The sequence below is a fragment of the Callithrix jacchus genome, chromosome 9, assembly GCF_049354715.1.
Source record: "Callithrix jacchus isolate 240 chromosome 9, calJac240_pri, whole genome shotgun sequence".
NCBI lineage: Eukaryota > Metazoa > Chordata > Mammalia > Primates > Cebidae > Callithrix > Callithrix jacchus.
In genome coordinates this window covers 3,431,269-3,456,975 of record NC_133510.1, presented here as the reverse complement: position 1 = coordinate 3,456,975, position 25,707 = coordinate 3,431,269, and the positions used below count along the sequence as shown (strand labels likewise).

Here is a 25,707-nt window from a genome sequence, read left to right as displayed (position 1 = left end):
GAGGATGTGGATAAATTGGGGTCCTTGTGTGCTGTTGGTGGGGATGTCAAATAGTGCAGCTGTTAGGAAAAACAGTATGGTGATTCCTCAGAAAATTAAAGTAGAATTATTATACCATTCAGCAATTCTTCTTCAGGGCATATACCCAAAAGAATTAAAAGCAGGGTCTTTAAGAGAGATTTGTATACCTATATTCGTAGCAGCATTATTCATAATAGCCAAAAGGTAGACGTTCCACTGATGAATGGATGGATAAACACACTGTGGTATAAACACACGATGCAATGTTGCTCCGCCTTGAAAAAGGAGGCAGTTCTGACACATGCTAACTATGGATGAAACTTGAGGCCGTTTTGCTCAGTGAAGTAAGCCACTCATTAAAAGCCAAATACTGTATGATTTCATTTCTATGAGGTACTTACGGTCAAGAACTTCATAGAGAGATGGTAGAATGGTGGTCACCAGGAGCTATAGGGGAGGAGAATGGGGTCACTGTTAATGAGTACAGGGTTTCGGTTTTGCAAGATGAAAAGAGTTCTAGAAAGGGATGGGGGTGAATGGTTGCATACTAGTGTGAATGAACTTGACACCACTGAGCTATATATGTACTTAAAAATGATTAAGATGGGAAATTTTGTGTATATTTTACCGCAATCAAAAATAAATTTAGCAAGAAAAGAAAACAGAGGAAAGAAAAAGAAGTTAAGGAAAAAAGATGTTAAGGGGGAAAATAATATGAAGAAATATATAGAGGGAGATTAGGAATTTTTTTTAATTTTAAAATTAATTTAAAAAAATTGACAGATGAATTATATTTTTTAAACAAGTACAACATGATGTTTTGAAGCACACATACATTGTGGGATGGTGAAATCTAGCTAATTAACAACTGCATTACCTTACACAGTTAACAGTGGCGTTGCCTCACATCCATCCATTCTACCATTTTTGTGGTGAGAGCGTGTGACAACTGTTCTCTTTACGTTTTTCAAGAATACAACATATCATCCTTTATACAGTCACCTGGCTGTGCCATAGATCTCTTAAAATGTATTTCTCTTGTCTACCTGTGATTCTGTATCCTTTGACCAACATCTCCTTATTCCCCTTTCTCCCCATAGCCATGCAGCACCTGTTAACTGCTGTTCGACTGTCTACTGCCATGAGATCGACTTTTTCAGATTCCGTATACGAGTGAGATAGCAAGCTATTTGTCTGTCTGTGTTAAGGACGCTTACCATCCATATTGCGGCAAATAGCAGGATTTCATTCTCATGACTGAATAGTACTTCACTGTGTATACGGACCACGTTTTCTTTGTATCTTCATTTGCCGACGGACAGGTAGGTTGATTCTGTATCTTGGCTCTTATGAATAGTGCGGCAATAAACATGGGGTGCCAACATCCTTTCGACATACCAATGACATATTGGTATGTCATTTCCTTTGGATAAGTACCCAGTAGTGGGTATTTATATATCATGTAATAGTTGTGATTTTTAATTTTTATTTTATTTATTTTGAGATGGAGTTTCGCTCTTGTTACCCAGGCTGGAGTGCAATGGCACGATCTCGGCTCACCGCAACCTCCGCCTCCTGGGTTCAGGCAATTCTCCTGCCTCAGCCTCCTGAGTAGCTGGGATTACAGGCACGCGCCACCATGCCCAGCTAATTTTGTGTATTTTAGTAGAGACGGGGTTTCACCATGTTGACCAGGATGGTCTCCATCTCTTGACCTCATGATCCACCTGCCTCGGCCTCCCAAAGTGCCGGGATTACAGGCACGTGCCACCGCGCCCGGCCAATAGTTGTAATTTTTAATTTCTGAGAAATCTCCATACTGTTTTTCATAATAGCTGTACTCATTTATATTCCATCCAACAGTGTACAGGGGTTTCCTTTGACCTACATCCTTGCCAATGCTTGTTATCTTTAGTTTTTTTGATAATAGTCATTCTGGGGTGAGGTGATATCTCGTTGTGGTTTTAGTTTGGATTTCCCTGATGATTAGTAATGTTGAGCATAATTTTTTCATATACCGATTGGCCATTTGTATGTTTTCTTTTAACAGACATTTAATAAATGTGCAAATAGAGGCAAAAATGGCTTCATCTGCAGTGGAAGAAGAAAGTTAACAGGTCCTCTAAGGGACAGAATTTGTTTCCATGTCCACAGACGAGAACAATGTTTTGCACTTCTGTCAGTTACATGTAAGAGATGAAGCTGTAAAACAGTCCCCATTGAATCAGAATCAGAGAACCTGGAGGAGTATCTCTAAGCAATGCACCATTTTCCAGCCAAGCACAATTTTTTCTCTAAAACTAAACTCTTAGAAGAAGTAGGCTCGACTTTCTGTTGTTCCCGTCTGTGGAAGGATAAAAAGGGTCACGAGTTATTTGCAGCTGCTCACATCAAGAGACGGAGTCCATTGGCCAGGAGCGCGGGCTCACTCCTGTAATCCCAGCACTTTGGGAGGCTGAGGCAGGGGGATCACGAGGTCAGGAGTTTGAGGCCAGCCTTGTCAACGCGGTGAAACCCTGTCTCTACTAAAAATAAAAAAAATTAGCTGGATGTGGTGGCAGACACCTGTAATCCCAGCTATTTGGGAGGCTGAGGCAGGAGAATTGCTTGAATCCAGGAAGTGGAGGCTGCGGTGAGTTGTGCCACTGTGCTACAGCCAGGCAACAGTGTGAGACTCCATCTCAAAAAAAAAAAAAAAAAAAAAAAAGATGGAGTCCGTTTTCTTACTCCTTGAATCTAGACTGGCTTTTTGAGTTGTTTTGATTAATAAAATGTGGTAGAAGTGGCCTTGTGCAACTTCTGAAGGTGGACCCCCAGGAGGCCCTGCAGCTTCCACTCCTGCTGTCTTAGAAACCTGCTGCCCTGTGAATGAGCCTGAGCTACCCGCTAGAAGGACCACGTAACGGAGGACCAGAGTGCTCCAGCCAACACTCTGCCAACCACCAGATATGTCAGTAAGGCCGTCTTACAGCATCCAGTCCTGTCCAAGCTGTCAACTGACCATGGCCAGTGAGAGTCCATGTGAGAGGAGCAGAAGGGATGTCCAGCTGGACCTAAGTGAAGTTACCAACCCACGAAATCGTGAATACATGAATCACTTTTAAGCCAGTAAGTTCTGGGGGGATTTGTTATTCAGCAAATATGGTAACTGACACATAATTTCAATCAATGGTACCTTAATGTTTCCAGTTCTTCATACCCCGAACTTCAGAGTAACCTTGCCTATTCTCCTTTTTTCGTATCTGACATCTGACTTATTAGCAAGTACTCCCAACTCTTTCTTCAAAATACATCTCAAACCTGAGTCTTCTTTTTGCTACCTTGGTTTGTCCTAAGCGTTATGCTGTTTTAAAAAAATTAAAAGCTCGTATAAAATAGACACAGAAATAGTCTTTTTAGCTTTAAATATGCATGTATTTATTATATTTATAATGCTTACAATATTGTACTGTAATTAATCATGTAAATGTCTATTTTCCACAAGCCTATAAGCAGTTTGAGGGCAGTAGCCGCGCCATCCTCATTCAGCCTCATCACACATTATTTTTGTAGTGGTAGTATTACGCTAGGTACGAGTAGGCTCTCAAGGAATCTCTGCTAAGTAAATTGGTAGTAATGCAAGATAACAAAATAGCAATTGAAGTTAATAAAGCTCTTATTAACCCATTTATGTTGGAGGTTGCAATTTTTTGAATTCTTGCATGCGTGGAAAATCCGATCTCGGCGATGCACTTGAGCAGTGGGATATAAGCGACTCCCACATGGGTAGCATTCCGGTATGTTATGCATTGTCTTGACATCGATTTTCCCAGAGCTAATAGTGTTATCCTAGTCCTGGAAAGCCTTGGCTTCCCTGAGGCACATTCTGATTTCCTCTTGCGGCTTTGGGCAGTTTTTTGAGTCTGTTTTTCTGCCACCCAGATCCTATACTCCCTGAATGATTCACCCTTGTATCTCCTACGTCACTGCATGTAGCACTTTATGCAGAGTAGGTATTAGTACATATTTCTTGAATATTACTGAACTCTCTAAACTCAGTATTAAAGTGGAAAGCTTCACTGAAAGGACAAAAGTATTTTCCAAAGACTTGAATGTCCATATTAAAAATATGAAAGACTTTCAGCCAAATACATATATTTATATACAGGGGAAAAAAAAAAAAAAAGGCAAGCAAACCAACAAAACCCAAAAAAGCCAACAGTTGTTTTTTAATCAGGGAGCAGCAAACTTGTTAGACTATCAGGCTTTTGAAAAGCACTCAAATACATGTTCTTGGTTAGTGTGTTTTCTCTTCTCATCTTGTTCCTCATCTAAAATATTAGTGTTAAGAATTCATTTTACCATTATTGAAACATTAGACTTTGGTAATTTTGGAAATATCTAGTGAATTCTGAAAATTGGAGATATGAATTTACTCTTTGCACAGCATGATTACCTCTTTTTAAGAAAGATATTAGTATAAAAAATTCTTTTAAAAAGCCTGGTCAATGCCAAACTTTCTTGTGATAGAAACAGAAACACATATAGCATACATTTTTAAGAGTGAATTGTTATCTCCGAAATGCAGTTTCCACAAATCACAAAATTGTCTTGGAAGTACCCATCTTTTAACTACGTGAGCTTCTGCAAAGTACCACAGTGTCTGTAGAAGTGGAATTCCTACCCAAATATCTGTTCTGAAAGCTTGAATGGCTTTCCAAGGGCTACACTAACACGGAATTGAAGGCAATCAGCATGCTGATTCTCAGCTTCCAAGTGCAGTCTTTGCTATAATTAGTAAAAATGTATATGACTCTTCTGTAATAGAAAACAAGCTTTCTCATCTTACCTCCTTACAATCTCCGTTTCCCTTCTTTACAAAGGCATGCATCCTGAATTGGTGCGTGGTCTCAGGTATAAAATCCAACTCAGGGACAAGGAATATTACACTTACTGGGATTGATGTTGAGAATGTAGATGACTCTGGTGACCCAGTAACAGACACATCCTTTTGTAAGATGTGGCAATTTCCAATTCTTTGCTTTCAAAAAGTAAGTAAGTAAGTAAATAAATAAATAAAAGGAAATCCTACTAAAGTGTTAACTGATTGATCCGTGTAAATCTTGTCACCTGACTCAGAAAGACTTGACATTGCTCTCACAAAAGGTCTTCTATTCCTGACTTTTATGTGAAAAGTTTTTCAGTCCTTACATTTGGAAAACAGGAATAAAACTGATTCTGAACATTGTTGAATTCCAGCTGTAAGAAATTTTCATTCAGATACATGAGCTAATCTTTTTTTTAATGACCATCTATTTGAATCAGCTTATGAATAATTTTATTTATAGGTTTAAAACAGTCTGATTTATAATGTATGTTATTTTGATTGTATGCTGTTAATAACTGCAGTAACTCAATTCAGAAAAACTATTTTCACCCTTACGGCCTCATAGCCGGAGGATACAAACTGTTAAATTTCATATATACATATGATAGGGTTATAAGTAAAATAATTTTAAGCTTAAAACATGTTAAATAGAATAAAATTAGTTGAAGTTGACCAGAAGTATCAAGAATTAGTTTGAGAACAAAAAGAAAGATGTAACACTTATGTTGAAGAAAAATTTTTCATGTTTTTTTTTTTTTTTTTGAGACGGAGTCTCGCTCTTGTTACCCAGGCTGGAGTGCAATGGCGCGATCTCGGCTCATCGCAACCTCCGCCTCCTGGGTTCAGGCAATTCTCCTGCCTCAGCCTCCCGAGTAGCTGGGATTACAGGCCCACACCACCATGCCCAGCTAATTTTTTTTGTATTTTTAGTAGAGACGGGGTTTCACCATGGTGACCAGGATGGTCTCGATCTCTTGACCTCGTGATCCACCCGCCTCGGCCTCCCAAAGTGCTGAGATTACAGGCTTGGGCCACCGCGCCCGGCCTCATGTGTTTTTAAAGTAGATGATTGATATCAAATTGCTGTGAAATAATTCAGAGGAAAAAAGGAATCAGTTGTGTGGAAACAACAAATGCTTTGGGGCTTCAGTAAAAATGTGAGAGTTCCTTAGCGCAAGGGCTGCAGTTTACTCAACTTTGTGTTCTCAGGCCTAGCAAAGGGTCTGATGCAAATCGCAGAAAGCATTTTACAAACCTCTCTTCATGAACATCATCCGTTTCCTACGACTCGTCTGGTCAAGTGCTAGACAACTGTGTCAGGAGACCAGGGCTATGCCTCAGATCAATCTGTTCCTTCCACCTGCAGCCCCGGAAACTTGGCCTTCTATGGACCTTGTCACTAATTTTTTTATTTCTTTGATTTTTGTCCAGTACCATTATTTGCAACGTTATGCAGAAACCAAAACCCTTGCTTTACATGCTTGCCGAATAAGGGAAAATGGATAAATAAAAGGGAACAAGTGCATGAAGGAATAAATAAATGACAAACATGAGACTTTCTAAAGGAATTTATTAAAATGGTATTTTCATAACTCAACTTTAAGCTGGTTTTTGAAACATATAAGTCATCTCAGAGCAGCTTTTAAAAAATCCTGTGGTTTTATGTTGCATGGTTTCTATCATGTCTCACTGTTGTAAAGACTGCATTTCAGAAAAGGCTAGATCATACAACCCCAATTTAGTTTTACAGAATTAATGGAGTAAGGGTGAGGAGAGAGATGCTGAGGCTATAAAATGAATTTAAAATGTTGTTTTTTTAAACTAGGAAAAAGTTTCCAGGATCTGCTTGCTTAACAACTACAATAAACATCACATGCGAGGTAGGAGAGTGAAAATAATCACTCTCCTGTGATTAGTTTGAATAATAATGACTGCAAATGAAAATATTTGTCATTCAGTGGTTGACTCAAACCATGTTTTTCTGAAATTTGTATTCTTTGCTTAGCAGAGAACTAAGCACATTGTTGTAATAAATAAGTTTGTTTTTACTTGCTACCAAAATATTAGTATTAATTTAAATTTAAAAGTTAAAATTTTTAAAAATATTTCTTTAAATGTACTATGTAGTCTAGTACAGTACATACAATAGTCATAGAAATGAGATGAAGGAAATCATCCCTTGTATCAATCAGGAAAATCAAGACTAATCAGATGGAATTACTTTATTTTATTTTAATTAGTTTTCCAGGACTACTATATTAGAAAATAAATGGCAAGAGAAGAAGAATTTATAAGCAATCAAGATTAGGCATCTTTGCAAAATAATTGTATACAGAATGATCTATAAAACATTGATTTAAGAATAAATACCTATGATGGAATTTTAAAATGAAAGAAACTATGCCTAATGAGATTATTATAATAAAATCTGTAATCCTTGGGAAATCTAAAGAAGAAAAAGTACCTTGATCTGGAACAAGAGAAAAGGAAATGTGGGCTTTGGTTACTCCCTCTAAATTCAGTGCAAAACCATTAACTTTCATCAATAGAAGATTCTATCTGCAACCCTTATTTGTGTCAAAGATGGCTTGTGAGAAGATTTTAAATGTAATGATGATGCTTGTCAAACTCAGGAGCCTTGGCAAAATTGTAAATCAGTGATATTTATTTTTGGGGGCTGGTCACAATCCTGAATGCCATAATTCCAAATTTTCAAATCCTGAGAGATCAAGATGCTGAAAATATAATGCTGAAAAAATAATTTAAAAAATTTCTTAAAAGATATTTACTTAACTTTTTTTCCGCTTAAAGACAGGGTCTTGCTCTGTTGCCTGAGCTGGAGTACATTGGTGTGATGACAGCTCCCTGCAGCCTCACACTCCTGGGCTCACTCGAGCCTCCCACCTCAGCCTCCTGACTAGCTGGGACTATAGGTGAGTGCCACTACATTGGCTAACTGTTTACTTACATTTTTAAAAGGACGTTTATATGAGAAACCTATAAAAACACAATAGAACACTTCAATAGGTGAATCGACGCACTAAAATCGGCACTGATATACATATTTTTGTAAGCATCAACAGGTACACTAATGACAGTCACAAGTATAACAGTTATGAGCAGGCAAACCATATTTATAAATACAGAGGTCAAAGACTGAAATGTATAAGTGCATATCACAATGGCTGGTAATTGTGGGCGCTCAGCTTTGTAACTGCAAGTCATCTGAGACTTTTGACAAGATTGATCATAAACCACTGGGGGTCGCAACTCCATCGTCACCAAACCAGTTGCTTAAAGAGCCAAGATGTTGAGACATTTTCTCTCTCACAAATGCAGATGTACACAAGGGACATCTCTTCATTTATTATGGAAGTTTTAATGTTTTATGCACATGCACACACAGTCAACATTGTGATAATGCACTTTTATGGAGGCACATTTCTAAAAAAATACATAAATCAGCACTCTAGAAAAGTCTACATAATTTATACCTCTAGTATTGGAAATGATGCAAAGATGAAATGCACAGCATATTAAATTATTTTTAAAAATGATGAAATAGTGGGAAAAAACAAAAAAAAAACCATGAAAAAATTTTGGCATATTTCAAAGTGTATTACAGGGTCAGATTGCCTAGAGACAGCCCACGGGAGCTGGCCAACTTCATATAGTTGACAGTTAACTATGTTTTGAAGTCTTCTATCACAATGAATATCTGCTTTTTTCTTCTAGGACACGGTTCTCCTTGGATAATATGTTCACATTCATTTTCTATTTGGTGCTGCTCTTTTCGCAACTCTTTGATCTGATATACATTGCTATGAACATGCCCTGTTCAGTGTTTCCGTTTTCTGTGCCATGCTTCTGTGTGGTTCTGGCTTGGTGCAGATCCATTCTGCATGCAACACAGAACACAGATTTGGCAAAAGCAGTACTGGCGATCAGAGAACAGCACCGTCGCATAAGTGTCCTCTTATCCTACTACGCACATAATTATTTTCAAACTGTTCAGTAACTTAGCTGGCTTCTTCAGGCAAGTACAGCTTTAATTTGTTAAAAGCCCTGGAATGTCGCAGCTGGAAGGAATGCCAACACAGGCCAGTGAGGCATTTTTAAACTGAAGTTTTCATTCTTGCCATGTCGTGCAGGCAATCTACACACGTGAATTTTTCTCCAAATGCATTGAGCTGAACGGGAAAAACAAGCTTTATTGGCAATGCCGTGAAATTCGCTCTTTGGAAATCTTTAGTGGCTGATTCCAAATCTGTCATAGTTTGGGGAATAAACTGAAATTTCTTTTCTTCTTTATAAGGACAGTAACAAGGTGATAGTTCCGCGTAGCATGATGTGACTTTCCTACGATGCTGATTTTTCCAAATTTTAAGTGTTTAGAATTTTAGATGACAGGGATTTCGATTTTAGAGATCTTGATCTTTTAGGATTTCAACATTGAGGATTGTGGCATTCAGTATTGTGTCTTTTGAGATTATGATCTAAACCCTTAAGCTTCATTAAAAAAACTTTTAAACAGCTTTTTCTGGGCATTAAAAAAATTCAAGGGGGGAGTTTCTTACATTAAGAGAATCTTTTGAAAGAAAACGTGTGATGGAGAAATTTTTGAGGAGGACATCTTTATCTCATCATTTCTAGTGAGCAAACTTTCTCTACTAGGTCAAGATCTAAACAAACACAAATGTGGACAACAGGGAGAGAACCCGTTGACCTACCGAGACACGCTGCCAACAGCATTCTGAAGACTTGCCAAGATGCCTTTATGAAGATAGCGTGAATGAGATTCCGAAAGTGCAGAATAATCCTTTTAAGTCCACCCAGAAAGTAATACAAGATAAACAGTTATATAAGATTCTGTGAGGACTACTTCAATATTGGGAAGAATTGTGGACTTTATCATTCAAGGAAATATAATTTTATTGTAAGATCTAATCTTTGTTTTTTTATAGCCAAATGGAAACATTCATGCCTTAATACAAAGTTTGGCAAAAAGAACTAAAGAAGACACCAGAGAAGATTTTAACAAACAAGAACTTATTAGGCCAAAGATTTGCCATGAAATAATGATTCATTTAGTTGTTTTCTAAAGTGTTAGATGTTGACGGATACTTTTATTATGAACTGTGTTCTCTGAAGGAGACTTTTATTATGAACTGTGTTCTCTGAGGAGCTATTTTTATTTTCACATTTTTCAAAGTGAATTATTTTGCTAATTCTTTAACATAAAAATCTTCAACCACATGATTTGATATTTCAAAAAGCGATTAGGACAGAAGCATATGTACTGGGATTTATTTTTGGATCCTTGAAGTAGCAAAGCGTAGTGGAACTCCTTAATCCATAGAGTAGTTACTTCGCTGTGTGATGACTCTTGATTTACCCCCGAATTACCCTTTCCACGAAACAGTATTAAAGAGACCTTAGTAGGCTATAGAAAAAAATACTTGTGATCTACTTAGAATATTCATGAGGTTTTCTCTTGGTGGATTTACATCACATTTTATTTTTTAAAACCCCAAATATCTTTATTTTAAGATTCATAAATAAGAGAGAGGCCTGCAGATGGGAGTCACCAGCAGGAAAATACAATGCTTTGGTCAAGCTGACGACTGCTGTTGTCCAGCTCTGTACAGACTCTCCTGCTGAAGACTGAGGGGGGCTTATTTCAAGTCCTCTCTAGTTCACTGCCAGCATGTTCAGATGGAATTGGTCCTGTGACTCAGTTTTCTGTGCAAGAATAAGATTTGTACCTCTATGAATCTTCTCCACCTTCTTCATCTAGTAAACACTTATGCTACAGGTCTCCTCTCAAGTCTGTTACTATATGCAAGTATTGTACATAAGCAGACCATTTAAAAATGTTTAAAGGAAGATATATATTGATACGGTTTGGCTGTGCACTCAACTCTCATCTTGAATTGTAGCTCCCATAATCCTCACGTGTCGTGGGAGGGGCCCAATGGGACATAATTGAATAATGAGGGCAGGTTTTTCCCATGCTGTTTACAAGATAGTGACTAAGTCTCATGAAATCTGATGGTTTTATGAAGGGTAGTTCCTCTGCACATGCTGTCTTGATGCCACCACGTAAGATGGGCCTTGGCTCCTCCTTCGCCTTCTGCCATGACTGTGAGGCCTCTCCAGCCATATGGAACCGTGAGTTGATTAAACCTCTTTTTCTTTATAAATTACCGAGTGTTGGATATTTCCTCATAGCAGTATGAAAATGGACTAATACATATATGCATACGTAAAGCCATTTCAAGAGACTTTGCTTCCTGAAGTTTGTAAATGTAAATAAATTTATTGTACCATCATTTAGGTTACCACATTCCTCACTAACGCAGAAACAATATCTAAAATGGGTACTTATGTGGTTATTAAAAATATAGCATGAATATGGCTTTTGGGAAAGTCAATGACAGATATATTTTGAGGCCACAATTCTACATCTCTTGCGATTCTGTTGTACACATTTGGTATTGAACAAAAGCCAAAACTTTGGACTCCTTTGATTAAAGCCAAGGTCAAGTAATCCTGCTGGTTCTCTCTTCCCATTTCTTGAGGGAAGGATGTAGTCATATAAGATGCTATTTAGTAAAATGGTGCCTGTGAGTTCGACGTGCAATGTCTGGCAAGTGTTTTTCAAGGTCTTACATACACACTATATTTCCCTTCCTCCTTTCCCCTCTTCAGCCTCAATCCCCATCACCCAGTGTTTCATAAGGTTTGACTTTCTGTAGCTTATACTGTAAAACCCCAAGTATAACCTTGTCTAATAATATTAATTGCCCTTTCCCTAACTCGACATGCCTCCCTGGAGATTGTGATGGGTGATTCTTTCTCCTCCATCTTCCTTAAGCATTTTTGGTCTAGTGGAATATTCGGTGGCAAAGCTCTCATTCTGGAAAACGTTTAGCCGTGCAAGCAGAGAAGAAATAAGCCAACAGTGGTAAACAGAGTTAATGCATATAGTTAAATCTTCTAAACATGTCTCCTGAATGATGCCACATTTTCCTTTTTCAAACTGGGAATCAACAAAATGGAGGAACAGTTGAGGTTTGTTAAGAAATTTCCCTTCTTATCCATAGAACTAAGATTTTTTTTTTTTTTAAATAAAGAAGGTCATAGTGGGCCACAAATGATGTGCATTTCTAGGATCCCAAAGTGTTTTATTGATGGAGTTATATGTAGGGATTTAATGGAACTGTGGTTGAAAGATGCTTTGAAAGTCTTTGATCACTGGGATATCACTGGAACAAATGAGCTAAAAGATTTTCAGAGTTTCTTCATTTACCCAGGTAACAGGGTGAGGGTAACGGTGGAGAGAAGGGGAGGTCCAGGGCATTAATGACTAGTACTCCATGTGAAAAGAAGAATTGACTGGTAACATCTGCACTGTTTTCATTAGCAGGCTGCCATATACTGTTGTGCAGCTTTTGCATTGCACAGTTCTTGGGAAGTTGGGCGTTCATATTTGTGGCCGTTATCAGTTTCTGTATTTATAATGGCAATTTCCCAGCAATTTTCTAGGTATGTTGTCCTGAGAAACTGTTAGATTCCTCTAATTTTTGCAAAGATACCTTTGGGAAGTTGAAGGACTGCCCGATTACTATTAGACAATCCTGCTACTGATACATACTTGTCTTGTGTAATTTGGACAAAATATAATATTCCTGAATCTTAGATTCCTTGTTTGTAAAATGGTTAAAACATATCTAAATGTAAGAATTGTTGTAGCATGTGAGTTTATGTGAGTATATGAATGTGGCCGTCACAGCAGCTGTAAATAGACGATTATTATTATAAATATTGTTAAAGCATCGTGATGTTTTATTTTAAGCTGATATTCTTTCTTTATGCTGACTTTACACAGAATTTTAAAAAATATACTTGAGTTTAGTATTTGCATACAACTACTGATGGAAATCTGATGAAAAACACTAATAGTACTTTATAAAAGATATTTTCAATATGAACTTTTTGTTTCCATTGTGAGAAATTGAATTTCAAAACGTAATTATTAAATATATGCCTGAATTTCAAATATGTTTTTGTCTATCCAGCTAATTCAAAATGTTATTATGTAATAATAGTTAAATGTCATGTTTACTTTATTAGAAGGAATACCTTCAAATTATTATTATGATTACCATTTATTTAGCATCTTCAGCATGCAGGGCATTTATAAAATCTGTAGAAATGAATTTTCTCTAAATGCAGCAAGTTGTATGACCGACACGCACTGTCTATAAAAGATGACTTGGTTGGCAGAAAAGGAAAGAGTTTCTTCAGACATTCCAGCCCCAGTCAGCCCTGGTGACATCTGCATATCAGGTAACGCCCCAATCCCTGGTCACATTTGATGGGTCCAGGATGGAATGTGACCCAGGCTGAGACAATCAGACTTAGTCTCTTGATAATTTAAACTCAGAGCTCCAGTGACTGAACTAGGCAATAACAGACATTCTATGTGGAAGTTAGAGAGAGTCGGAGACAGGAAACTCAACTCACTAGAAAGCTGCTGTTATAGTAACTGGGTGTCCTAGGTTCTTGGCCTCCCCTGCCCCAGGAATGGGGAAAGAGGTCCTGGAGGTGCAGTGGGCTTACCGTTCATATAAATATCATGGACCCATAGAGTTTGGCAGAGAGTGATTTATTAGGGGAGAGAGAGAGAGAGAGAGAGAGAGAGAGAGAGAGAGAGAGAGAGAGAGAGAGAGAGAGACAGTAGAGAGAGAGAGAGAAAGAAAGAAAGGAAAGAGAGAGAGAAAGTAGAGAGAGAGAGAAAGAAAGTAGAGAGAGAGAGAAAGAGAGAAAGAAAGGAGAGGGAGAGAGAGAAAGAAAGAAAGTAGAACGTGGAGTTTTGATTTGAAGTTATTCCCGCCCCATTCATGTTCTTGTCCAATGGGAGGAGTTCTTTCAAACGTCCTCTGGAGTGATTGATCTTTGCCTTTGGTCCCAGATTGGTTGTTTGGGCCCACAACAGAGCCTCTCCTTCCAGGGCTTTTGGCAGGCTTTTGTGAACAAAGGAAGCTCACCCGGAATTTTACCCAGCCTGCGTGGGAAGGCTAGACAAAGAGCTCTAGGTTCCCAGAGGGGAGGGGAATGGAGGCATGGTGCTGGGAAGTTCTTGCCTTGGAAACCACGCCCCCGTGGACCTGGGAGGAGAAGGGAACATAGTTCCTCATTTTGGAGAAACAAAAATAACTGCTTTGCAGAAGATGGTCTGGAAAAGTAGAGAAGTTGCCCAAGAGAGGGACAAAACTGCTTTAAGAGTTTTTCTTTTTTTTTGGGGGGGGGGGGAGCTAAATATACTTTCTATATTTGGTAACTCTAAGATAACCTTGTATCTCTCTTCTAAATTCCCCCTTCCACTTGAACTTGAATGGTGGATTCCTCTTACTTTCAACTGAAAGACACTTAAGATATTTGTCTTGTTTTAAGGAAGATTTAATATAGTTATTTCGTGAGCAACAAAAGCCTTTTGTTGAGCTACTGTCCTTCCAGTGAGACACACACACACACACATACACACACACACACACCCCGTTCTAGATCAGTTGGAAGAGGATCATGGAGGCAGTCACCACTTTCTTTCCTCTTTCTTGAATATAAATATGAATGTAACTGATTACATCGTCTAGGAGATGAAAACGCAGGAAATGTCTTTCCAGTGGCTTCTGGTTCTTCCCAACGTGAAATTTGGAAGACGGTTAGGAATAATTTCCAGCCATTTTAGATGCATGTAGTTTCCGCTGGATAAGAAACTAGAAAATAGGGCAATGGTGCTGTTTTCCCTGAGGTACCTACAATACGTCTTGTGATGCAGTCTTCATAAGGCACGTGACAAATTTCATAATTTTGCTGAGTAGAAAAATTAGAACAATGAATGTCTTTTACATCCATAACAGCTGAAACTTTAGATTTGATCATTATCTTCTGGATTCCATTATATTCTGTGGGATTTTTTATTGTTTTTTTCCTTTATTAACTAATGAAGCAATTGGCCAAATCTGGTAGTACAACACCATATGGAACCTACCTTGCTATCCTTGTGGGAAATTTCTTAAGGTTAAAATTTGATTGTGGGAATAGTCAAATTCGGAGGACTCTTTTAATAATAAAATTGTAGACAATGGAAGAAGGCTGAAGCCTGCCGATAAAATAGAACTTGGCACTTCTTGGAATTCACATAAAAAAGCACTAGCTGCTATGATACATAGTGTAAGACGGTGCTTTCATTACGTAGTATCTCTGACCAAAACCATACACTATAAAGGCCATAGAATGGGTGATCATTTGCTTATCCTGTGTCTGTTGATACTCATTTTTGCCCTGTAAAATGAATTATGAATTGTGCATGTGGTGGTCATTTACCCTATCGCTAAATGCAGCTAATTCTGGGTAAAAGAGAACAGCTGTTTGACATTCGCCCCCAAACTTACTGAGGCAGAAAGGAGGACTTGCGTTATCCAACTGAAGTAGCCGGGTAGTCTGTTCTTGCCGTTTGGGTTAAAATACGCTGTGCCTTTATCTCCACAAAACAGCCTCATTGTGTTGAGGTTGTTTGCCAGTTTCGTTCTAGCAAGCCTCATGGTAATGGAATATTATTATTATATATATTTTTTGAGACAGAGTTTCGCTCTTGTTACCCAGGCTGGAGTGCAATGGCGTGATGTCGGCTCACCGCAATCTCCATCTCCTGGGTTCAGGCAATTCTCCTGCCTCAGCCTCCTGAGTAGCTGGGATTACAGGCACACACCACCATGCCCGGCTAATTTTTTGTATTTTTAGTAGAGACGGGGTTTCACCATGTTGACCAGGATGGTCTCGATCTCTTGACCTTGTGATCCACCTGCCTCCGCCTCCTAAAGTGCTGGGGTTACAGGCGTGAGCCACCACCCCCAGCCGGGATGTTATTTTTAATGGGACTTTCAGGACAACAATCAAATTTTGTAAATTATATTTTAATACTTTTGATTTCTTTGCCTTCGTGAGAAGAGAGAGAATATGATGAAATTTGGGGAAAAAGTGAAATTTTTCCATTGCAAAGACTATTATGAATAAATACATAGAATGTTTTGAGGAAGTAAAAACTGATTTAACAATGTTATAACACAAGAAATTGTTGAAGACAGAAACAAGCATGGAACAATTAAGTGGAGAGGGATTCTGTGTGCTTCATGAAAACAACAATGAAAACGTAATTTGATTTATAAACCAAAATGAATGCTTTATAGCCGTGACCACATAACACCATTGGATTCCCTAAAACTATTTCAGCATCCCAGTCTTGTTAATTCACATTGCATACTATTACTAACTTAACTATGCCGGGGTAACATATTGAAATTATAGAGGAATTATTGACAAAAGGCAATATTATGTTTTCCAAATGCAGAATAATTCACATTCCTATACCAGGGCCCCTAATCACTAGGAGTTCTGACAGCCCTTCAGTAAAGGCAAAGAAATGATCAACCACAGTGAGAATCCTGTTTGTATGCAAACAACGCTTCTGAAAGTGCTTGATCTCAGTTTGTCTATCTAAGAAGTTTAATCAACACCCTAAATTTCTGCAGTCTAGTTCGAAACTGTAATTTGTATAATCAAACATTCTATGGAGTACAGAGTTAAGCATACATTCATACCATGTAAAGTTCCAGTGAGTGGACGTAGATTATTGAGGCTTTGCATCCGTTCAGTAATCCACGTCAACAGGCAGAACAAATAATCGTTAAGGAGAATGAAAAAGATAACTTGTTGCTTTGTTCAAGGTCATTTAGTAGATTGGTAATTAAGTTCATTCTTTATTTCTGCTTCCGGTTCTCCAAGAGTGCTGTTCTGACCCATCATCGCCATAAAGCCACCCTGTAGTTGACCTCACCCTACAGTTGAGCAATCCTTTTACTCTCCATAAACATAGAATGCTGATTGTGATATACTACAAGATATAATAGAAGGTCGATTTTATTTCAGTTTTCCTCACTTCACAAGTATACTTAAGTACTGTAGAGGCATATTCCTCCTGATAATCACTAGGAGTAGAGGCTATAGCAAATTAAAATAATTAAGCATTTAGATGTTAAAAGTTGGGGGTATTGATAAAAGGAAGAGAATATACTCTGATTTTTAAAAAGAGAAAAAAATCAAAGAAAAAAGGAAAGCAAAAAAGAGAGAAAGCAAGCAAGTAATCAAGCACAAAGTCATGACAGAGTGAAAATAAATATATTTTGCTGGTTAAAAATTAACAGGTATCATAAAACCAATGACAGTTTCCTTTGATAATGTATCAACTCAAACCCAATAAAAGTAGTTGAACAGGTCATGCTTCTGCTTTTCATCCCCCTTTTAGGTAATGCCATTCTTTCATTGTGATGGTCTTACTTGTAGTTGAAAAAAATTTATAGCTAAATAAGCTAATGAATGTTAACCATTTTGTCGTGTGAAGGCTGAGGATTGTAAATAAACATCAAAAGGAGTGATTGTTCTTTAGATGACGTCTGTTTATAATAGGAGGCGTGAGTTAAGCAATGCATCTCAAATAAAAGATGTTTTACTGCCATCATTGCTCGTTACCTGAGCTACCCACATGACCAGAGTAAAGTTAGATAAGTGGAGACAAATAGTCCACACTGGGCCTGCACGGTGGCTCATGCCTGTAATCCCAGCACTTTGGGAGGTTGAGGTGGGAGGATCACCTGAGGTCAGGAGTTCAAGATCAGCCTGACCAACGTAGTGAAACCCCATCTCTACTAAAACTATAAAAATTAGCCAATTGTGATGGTGGGGGCCTGTAATCCCAGCTACTCTGAAGGCTGAGGCAGGAGAATTGCTTGAATCTGGGAGGTGGGGGTTGCAGTGAGCCAAGATTGTGCTACTGCACTCCAGCCTGGGCAACAGAGGGAGACTCCATCTCGGAAAAAAAAAAAAAAAAAGAGAAAGAGAAAAGAGAGAAATACTCTACACTGGGTCTTAGAAGATAATAAATTCTGAGCTACTATTTCAAATTAAAAAAAAATTGTTAATCTGTTTCGGAAGACATTGATCCATGTTTGACTGCAGCCAAAAATGCCAGCATAATACCAGGTATCACACACACACACACACACTTTTTTTTTTTTTTTTTTTGAGACGGAGTTTCGCTGCTACCCAGGCTGGAGTGCAATGGCGCAATCTCGGCTCACTGCAACCTCCGCCTCCTGGGTTCAGGCAATTCTCCTGCCTCAGCCTCCCAAGTAGCTGGGATTACAGGCACACGCCACCATACCCAGCTAATTTTTAAAATATTTTTAGTAGAGACAGTGTTTCACCTTGTTGACCAGGATGGTCTCGATCTCTTGACCTCGTGATCCACCCGCCTCAGCCTCCCAACACACACACTCTTGTAATGAGGGTATTACACAGAAAATTCTTATGGTCGCTTCTAACTTGACTATTGGACATTGCTAAAATTTTAAAGAATATATTTACTTATTTTTTACTGTTAATCTTGCCAGATAATTGGCAAGATATTTTTAATTTAAATATATGTTATTAAACTGTACATTTTCAGAAACTTTTGTTAAGGAAAGAAGATGAGTATAAATGTTTATGTAAGACAGCGATTCTAAGGTTAATAGGCAAATCAAGTTTGCTGTAGGAAAGGAGAATATTTTAGAGACTATATATCTTTTAAAGAACTAGAAGCAGCCACTGTATTTAAAGCTATGTATTCCCTTCATTGGTGACGGTCACATTACTTACATTTTTCCCTTAATTCAGTTGCAAACTTACAAATTCATATTGTTCCTTTTTTCAGTATACTTTATGTACTAACTTAGTCATTTAACAACTTTTTTTCTGATAACATGATAGTGATATCTTTGTTATCAGTTACTGGAATATATCATACAAATTGATTTTTCAGGCAGTTGACAGAGCTGCAAGCTATAAATATTTTAACCATTTGAGGAGTATTCTTTCTCAAATCTAGTACATAGTTCCTACTGCAAAGGATATACTGAGAAAATGTAAATGTTGTTATGTGTGCCAAAAAGATTATAAGTGGCAGTGGTCTATTTTGTTGCAATATGACTCTTGGAGTTTTACTTAACCTGCAGTTTTGTGTCCTATCTACATATATATATACATATCCACTGAGGGCAGGGATCCCTACTGTCTGAGTCCCGCATGGGGCTCTCCAGAGAGTGAGTGGGGGGTAACTGTTTGTGAGTTACATGTTAGGGGCTAAATTGTGCCTCCCCAAATTCATATTTTGAAATCTTAACCCCCAGTATCACAAAATGTGACTGTGTTTGGAAATGGGGTCTTTAATGAGACAAAGTTAACAAGTAGTCATTAGGGTGGGCTCTAATCCAGTGTGACCAGTGCCCTCATCAAAGAGGAAATTGCACACAGACACATACAAAAGGAAGATATCTGAGGACTCAGGGAGAAGGTGGTGCTCTTTGATCTCCGTCCTCTAGCCCCCAGAACCAGGATAACAGAATCTGTAGTTTAAATCAATCACCTAATCTGTGGTACTTTGTTATGACACCCCTAGAAAGTACTGAAAAGTGATAATCCCGTGTTGCTCTGTGGGAGAACCAAGTTTGCCAACAGAATGTTATGCATTTATTATTCTTACGCTTTTTTTTTGTCTTGTATCTCTCGGTGGGTCTCAACAGGTCAACTTTGACCTGTCACTTAAAAGTGCTTGAATACTAGAATATTCACCTCATGAGAATAATTAAAACTCTCAAAGCCTTTGTGGTTTTTTTATTTCTGCATTTTAAGTTGTCTTTTGAGCTTTTTTTCCTATGGAAAGAGTCTGAGTAACTGGAGATATAGCAGCAGAGTTCTATTTGAAAGTCTTTTCTGTACTAACCTTATGACTTTTGTATCTATTTCTCTGTCAAAGGAGATTGGTGGTAACACTTTATCAGGGAGCTGTGGGATTCAAGTGAAATGCTGCATGTGAAAAATCACTTTGCAAGCTTAGCAGTGTGGCTCAAACAAACTCTCATCATTATAACTAGAAGTCTGGCCTGCTGACAAATATCTGTTGACAAGGAAGGATTTGTTGTACCAGTTAGTTTATCGTTAACCAACAAAAAATTATTGAGTCAGGACACACATCAGATGCATGTGGTCATTTCTTTGAAGATAGAGAATGGCAAGGGGAAGATCTAAATTCATGTTGTGAAAGGATTGGCTGTAGTTTCTTTGGAATTTTTTTAAAGGCTGGAGAGATAAAATTTTGTCTTTTCTCTTTTAATAATTTTGAATTATACTTTTCCCCTCATTTAAACTTATGTTTTATTTATTTTTGATTATTCAGCGTGACATATCTTTTAAAAACAATTTTAGGAGACTGAGTGCTGCTGTCTGCCCAGACTGGAGTGCAGTGGCAGCATCACAGGTCACTGAATCCTTGAAATCCTGGGCTCAAGAGATCCTCCCACCTAAGCCGCCTGAGTGGTTGGGATCACAGCCCTGCACCACCACCACCAGGCCTGTCTAATTTTTGATTTTTTTTGAAGAGACTGGCTCCAGCTGTCTTGCCCAAACTGATCTCAAACTCCTGGGCTCAAGAAATTCTCCTGCCTCAGTGCCTCCAAGTGCTGGGATTATAGTTGTGAGCCACTACTGTTGACCTGATATATAATTTTTCAATCCACTTAAATTTTTTAAGTTTTGTATTTTTTAAATTGTGGATAAAATTGTATACATTTATCATGTACAACATGATGTTTTGAAGTATATATACATTGTGGAATAATCAAGTGATATTCTACAGTCTTTCATATGACCACAAATTTATAAAAGTTCATATGAAATTTTTATTAACAACGGTTAGTTTGATTTTGTTTAATTTGTCGACATACAAGTATTTAGATATGACTCAAATGTGAGTATATTGCATTAAGTGTCTGTTTTCCCTTTTATCAGTTATACTTTATGAAGCAATTTAAAAATAAATAAATTAGCCTCCAACTATATAACCAGTGATATCCAGCTTTAAATGCAATTATTTTCAAACGTGCTGGTGTGTGTGAAACCCGACAGCTATTGGTTACACACTAGCAGCAGCCTCACAGTAATTAATGCCAGATGTGTCTAGCCATTTCATTATTAATTGGCTATTTGCAAAATTCAGTATGGTGCTTTGAAAAGAGGTACAGTCATCGATGGGCATTTGGGTTGATTCCAGGTCTTTGCTATTGTAAACAGTGCTGCAATGAACATTCGTGTGCATGTGTCCTAATAGAAGAACGATTTATAGTCCTTTGGATATATACCCAGTAATGAGATTGCTGGGTCAAATGGAATTTCTATTTCTAGGTCCCTGAGGAATCTTCCACAATGGTTGAACTAATTTACACTCCCACCAGCAGTGTAAAAGTGTTCCTATTTCTCCACAACTTTGTAGGGACATGGATGAACCTGGAGAACATCATTCTCAGCAAACTGACACAAGAACAGAAAATCAAACACTGCATGTTCTCACTCATAGGCGGGTATTGAACAATGAGAACACATGGACACAGGGAGGACAGCATCACACACTGGGGTCTGTTGGGGGGAATAGAGGAGGGACAGCAGGGGATGGGGAGTTGGGAGAGATAGCATGGGGAGAAATGCCAGATATAGGTGAAGGGGAGGAAGGCAGCAAATCACAGTGCCACGTGTGTACCTATGCAACTATTTTGCATGTTCTTCACATGTACCCCAAAACCTAAAATGCAGTAAAAAAGAGGTACAGCCTTTATTTTTTAGAATAGTTTCTGTTCCGATAACCTTTCAACATATTCCTGTCTCTTCTTTTTCACGTTAATTTCATGTACATGTCACATATAATGTTAGATCCTCACACCTCTGGGTATGTTCTAAACCCTTTCAATGAACATAGACTAGGTGGGATGAAAGGCTGGCCCTTTTAAAGGACCAAAACTTTAAAAATGAGATTAGTTCATACAGAAACAGAAGGCCTCTTAGTAAAAGTTAAACAAGCAAGTTTAAACAAAAATCTCCTTCAAGTTAGATTTACTTTGGTAATATTCAGATTTTTTTAAAATTATACTTTAAGTTCTGGGGCACATGTGCAGAATGTGCAGGTTTGTTACATAGGTGTACACGTGCCATAGTGGTTCGCTTCACCCATCAACCTGTCAACTACATTAGGTATTTCTCCTAATGCTATCCCTCCCCCAGTCCCCTACCTCCGACAGGTCCTGGTGCCTGATATTCCCTATCCCTGTGTCCATGTGTTTTCATTGTTCGACTCCCATTTATCAGTGAGAACATGCGGTGTTTGGGTTTCTGTTCTGGTGTTAGTTTTCTGAGAATGATGGTTTCCAGCTTCATCCATGTCCCTCCAAAGGACATGAACTCATCCTTTTTTATGGCTGCATAGTATTCCATGGTGTATATGTGCCACATTTTCTTTATCCAATCCATCACTGATGAGCATTTGGGTTGGTTCCAGTCTTTGTTATTGTAAACAGTGCCACAATAAACATGCGTGTTCATGTGTCTTTATAGTAGAATGATTTCTAATCCTTTGGGTATATAACCAGTAATGAGATTGCTGGGTAAATGGTATTTCTAGTTCTAGATCCTTGAGGAATTGCCACACCGTCTTCCACAATGGTTGAACTAATTTACATTCCCACCACCAGTGTAAGAGCATTCCTATTTCTCCACATCCTCTCCAGTATCTGTTGTTTCCTGACTTTTTAATGATCACCATTCTAACTGGTGTGAGATGGTATCTCAATGTGGTTTTGATTTGCATTTCTCTAATTACCAGTAATGATGAGCTTTTTTTCATATGTTTGTTGGCTGCATAAATCTCTTCTTTTGAGAAGTGTCTGTTCATATCCTTCACCCACTTTTTGATGGGGTTGTTTCTTTCTTGTAAATTTGTTTAAGTTCTCTGTAGATTCTGGATATTAGCCCTTTGTCAGATGGATAGACTACAAAATTTTTCTCCCATTCTGTAGGTTGCCTGTTTACTCTGATGACAGTTTCTATTGTTGTGCAGAAACTCTTTAGTTTAATTAGATCCCATTTGTCTATTTTGGCTTTTGTTGCCATTGCTTTTGTTGTTTTAGTCATGAAGTCTCTGCCCATGCCTATGTCCTGAATGGTACTGCCTAGGTTTTCTTTTAGGGTTGTTATGGTTTTAGGTCTTACATTTAAGTATTTAATCTATCTCAAGTTAATTTGTGTATAAGGTGTAAGGAAGGGGTCCAGTTTCCGTTTTCTGCACATGGCTAGCCAGTTTTCCCAACATCATTGAATAGGGAATCCTGTCCCCATTGCTTGTTTTTGTCAGGTTTGTCAAAGATCAGATGGTGGTGGATGTGTGGTGTTATTTCTAAGGCCTCTGTTTTGTTCCATTGGTCTATATATCTGTTTTGGCACCAGTACCATGCTGTTTTTCTTACTGTAGCCTTGGAGTGTAGTTTGAAGTGAGGCAGTATGATGCCTCCAGCTTTGTTTCTTTTGCTTAAGATTGTCTTGGCTATGCAGGCTTTTTTTGGTTCTATATGAAATTTAAAGTGGTTTTTTTCCAATTCTGTGAAGACAGTTAATGGTAGCTTGATGGGATGGCATTGAATCTATAAATTACTTTTGGCAGTATGGCTATTTTCACCTAAATTGATTCTTCCTATCCGTGAGCATGGAATGTTTTGCAACTTTTTCTGTCCTCTCATATTTTCTGGAGCAGTGGTTTGTAATTCTCATTGAAGAGGTCGTTCACATCCCTTGTAAGTTGTATTCCTAGGTATTTATTCTCTTTGTAGCAATTGTGAATGGGAGTTCATTCATGATTAAGCTCTCTGTTTGTCTCTTATTGGTGTATAGGAATGCTTGTGATTTTTGCACGTTGATTTTATATCCTGAGACTTTGCTGAAGTTGCTTATAAGTTCTAGGAAATTTTGAATTGAGACATTGGGGTTTTCTAAATATACAGTCGTGTCATCTGTGAACAGAGACAATTTGACTTCCTCTTTTCCTATTGAATACCTTTTATTTTTTTCTTCTGCCTGATTGCCCTGGCCAAACTTCCATCACTATGTTGAATAGGAGTGGTGAGAGAGGGCTTTCTTGTCTTGTGCTGATTTTCAAAGGGAATGCTTTTGGTTTTTGTTCATTCAGTGTGATATTGGCTGTGGGTTTGTCATAAATAGCTCTTATTATTTAGAGATACATTCCACTGATACCTAATTTATTGAGAGTTTTCAGCATGAAGGATTGTGGAATTTTTTTGAAGGCCTTGTCTGCATCTTTTAACATAATTATGTGGTTTTGTCATTGGTTCTGTTTATGATGGATTATGTTTATTGATTTGAGTCTGTTGAACCAGCCTTGCATCCCAGGAATGAAGCCAACTTGATCGTGGTGGGCAAGCTTTTTGATTCGTTTTGCCAGTATTTTATTGAGGATTTTTGCATCGACATTTATCAGAGATATTGGCATAAAATTTTGTTTCTGTTGTGTCTCTGCCAGGTTTTGGTATCAGGACGATGCTGGCCTCATAAAATGAGTTAGGGAGGATTCCCTCTTTTTGTATTGTTTGGAATAGTTTCAGAAGGAATGGTAACAGCTCCTCTTTGTACCTCTGGTAGAGTTTGGCTGTGAATCCATCTGGTCCTGGACTTTTTTTGGTTTGGTAGGCTGTGAATTGCTGCCTCAATATTGGTAGATTCATGGTTGGTTGGTTTTTCCTAGGCATCTTGCTGTCACCAGATTGGAGTGCAGTGGTGCAGTCCTGGCTTCCTGCAACCTCTGCCTCCAGGGTTCAAGGGATTCCCCTGCCTCATGCTCTCAAGTAGCTGGTTCTACAGGTGCACGCTACCACACCCAGCTAATATTTTGTATTTCAGTAGAGACGGGGTTTCACCATATTGGCCAGGATGGTCTCAATCGGCTGACCTAGTCATCAGCCCTTCGGCCTCCCAAAGTGCTGGGATTACAGGCTTGAGCCACTGTGCCCGGCCAGATTTGGGATTTTTTTTCTTTTTTTTTTCACTGATAACAGTATCTGAGAATTATAAGCCAGATTTGGGGTTTTTAACTCCTGTTTTAGAATCTGAAATGTGAGGGGTAGGACACATCTTGTTTCTTTCTCTTATCTTCCTTACTTTTTTGCGATGAAAATAGATAATGTAACATTGACTCTTTTAGACATATCCTCCTATTAAGTGCTGTTTTTATTCTCAAATTCTGTGTGCTAAAAAAAATCTTTATCTGAATGACAAATGCAACTTGTACTTTAACCCAGTTAGGTCTCGGGAGGTGATCCCATAAAGACCAATCTTCCTTTCCTTGTGATCTGGTGACACCTGAAGGATCATATGGAGGATTCAGCTACGATCGCTCTATTCTAAACTCAGCCAATAAATGCTCCATGCTCCAAACAGATGTTTTCCTTTTAGGTCGTTGCACCACTTGTGGACCATTTTCCTTCCCTAGAGGAAACATCAGCATGATCGTAAACTAGAAAGCTTCTTCTGAGCATCCAAGGACACACCCAGGGATGGCAGCAGCAGTAGCGGGGAGTAAACGTGGAAAAGCGGAGATGCATTTTTTTCATGAATTTGTGACCCACTCTGCATTTAATTTCTCTCTTTTTTTTTTTCCATTTCTTATTTCAGAGGTCACTTGGTGTACTTTGAAAGTGAATGTTTTTATTTTTATCTTTAAAAATGCTTTATTGCTGATTTATTTAATATGGTGTTTACAACACAGCCTGGAGCCTCTCTGATTTACAGCGTAACATACCCAGAAGAGTCCCTCCTAAACTGTACTG

At 38.2% G+C, this 25,707-nt stretch overlaps 1 protein-coding gene across 20 annotated transcripts in view; it reads left to right on the top strand.

The window, feature by feature from the left end:
* Positions 1-25,707, top strand: part of LOC103795080 (uncharacterized) — a 597,037-nt gene that overhangs the window by 457,983 nt on the left and 113,347 nt on the right. For 11 of the 20 annotated variants that reach the window (XM_078338242.1, XM_078338239.1, XM_078338237.1 and 8 more), the window contains 4 exons: positions 1,122-1,343; positions 2,072-3,129; positions 7,700-7,821; positions 10,954-25,651. The gene's annotated coding sequence lies outside the window, so the exon portion shown is untranslated. Of the gene's footprint in view, positions 1-1,121; positions 1,344-2,071; positions 3,130-4,883; positions 5,052-7,699; positions 7,822-9,562; positions 25,652-25,707 lie in introns of those variants that run through there. The other 9 variants (XM_078338231.1, XM_078338226.1, XM_078338224.1 and 6 more) reach the window with 9 other exon arrangements.